This window comes from Diachasma alloeum, unplaced genomic scaffold, assembly GCF_001412515.2.
Source record: "Diachasma alloeum isolate Michigan unplaced genomic scaffold, Dall2.0 Dall_scaffold_00189, whole genome shotgun sequence".
Taxonomy (NCBI): domain Eukaryota; kingdom Metazoa; phylum Arthropoda; class Insecta; order Hymenoptera; family Braconidae; genus Diachasma; species Diachasma alloeum.
This window is the reverse complement of record NW_021680355.1, coordinates 282,203-284,055: the sequence shown is the minus strand read 5'-3', so window position 1 is coordinate 284,055 and position 1,853 is coordinate 282,203.

Here is a 1,853-nt window from a genome sequence, read left to right as displayed (position 1 = left end):
ACGTTCATCCCAAAATTTCTTAAATTGTAATGAATTTGATATGGAGGAAAATTTTCAATATTTAAAAAACTTGCTGCACTCATTTATTCACTTTTTTATTCGATTGTCATAAAAAAGGAAAATACTCATAAAAACGGGTTAAATAAGCTGACCAAGCGTAGATTTTTCCTAATGATGTTTCATATGCATAAAAATTTTCTTATAACTCGATTTCCTATATAATTCCTCTGCTCTAGCATTCTGTAAAACTTTCCCATTCGACCAAAAAGTAACATGAAGAGAATATTAAAGGTTTCCTCCTCACACTCCCCGAACGTTCCAGTATGCAGATAGTATCGAGTCCCCGTAAAGACCTCGCACAACCATAAGACTCCTTCCTAATGAAAAAAAACGCATCAAAACAAGCATAGAAACAAAAGGATAGAAATTGGGACAGGCTTTTCCGATACCTGGTACCCGGGTAGAAATCACGCCGCTCGAGCTCGGCTCGGAACCCGTATCCCAGCTAGAAATACACCNCCTCCACTCGAAACGACACGACTCAATCGGAGCTGAGTTCTAAGCGTTGAGCCACAGCTCAAACTCAAGTGCCGGGTTATGCCGTCTGATGAGCGTTCGACTGTGAGCCGGTATGGAGCGGCGTGTCGCGGCGTGAACTCGGGTCAAGCGGCAAGCCGAGGCTGAGCTCGCGCTCACCCGAGTTGCGGCTGAATCCCCGGTTGAATTTCTACCCGGGTAGCTTGAACGAACAAGAAAAAACAATGGAGACATAAAAAAGATTTGAATATAGGGATCAGTGCTCATTGCAGAGGTGTTTTCAAGAGTTCGAGTTTGATATGAAGGAAAATTCCTAATAATTAAGAAACTTGAGGCACTGATTTATTCACTTAAATGTTTTATTGATTTTTTGTATTTTATTCATTTTCAACTGAATTCGTTGCAAGTTCCAAGGGACTGGCAACTGGAATCGCCCGAGGGCCTTCAGCCATTTATACTGCGAAAACTAATGTCTGAATTTCAGACACTTTTGCAGACACTTTTCAAACACTTTTGGGACGATTTTGTAGACACTTTTGAGACATTAAAATGTGCCTGAATCAATGGAAGTATTTCAATTTCAGACACCAAGATGTCTGGAATTAAGATACAGACATCAGTTTCAGACACAAGCGGTGTTTGAAATTTCCAGACATCAGTTAGATTTTCAGACACTTTTAAAGATTCAGAAGTTTTTTGCCATCTGCCATCTTAAATTCAGATGGTTGTCAGACACCTAGTTTTTGGAGTAGATGAGTGAACTTTTCAGACATGAGTAATATCTTAAAAATTAATGTTTGAATGAACCTTGCCGTCTGAATCAAGTGAGATATCTTAATAGTGAAATGTTTGAATCACTCATAAATAATTGAATTTCGGACACAGAAAATATCTGAAAATAAATACTTAAAATTTTTCAGACAAAAAAAATGTCTACCATCATTTTCAGACAGAAACGGTGGTTGAAATTTTCAGACATTAGTCAGATTTTCAGACCCTTTTGAAGACTCAGACGTTTTTTACCGTCTGACGTCTTAAATTCAGATAGCTGTCAGACGACTGGATTTTGTAGTGTAGAAAATGGCAAAATTCTCATAAACCCGGGTAGAAATTCAACCGTGGATTCAGCCGCAACTCGGGTGAGCGCGAGCTCAGCCTCGGCTTGCCGCTTGACCCGAGTTCACGCCGCGACACGCCGCTCCATACCGGCTCACAGTCGAACGCTCATCAGACGGCATAACCCGGCACTTGAGTTTGAGCTGTGGCTCAACGCTTAGAACTCAGCTCCGATTGAGTCGTGTCGTTTCGAGTGGAGG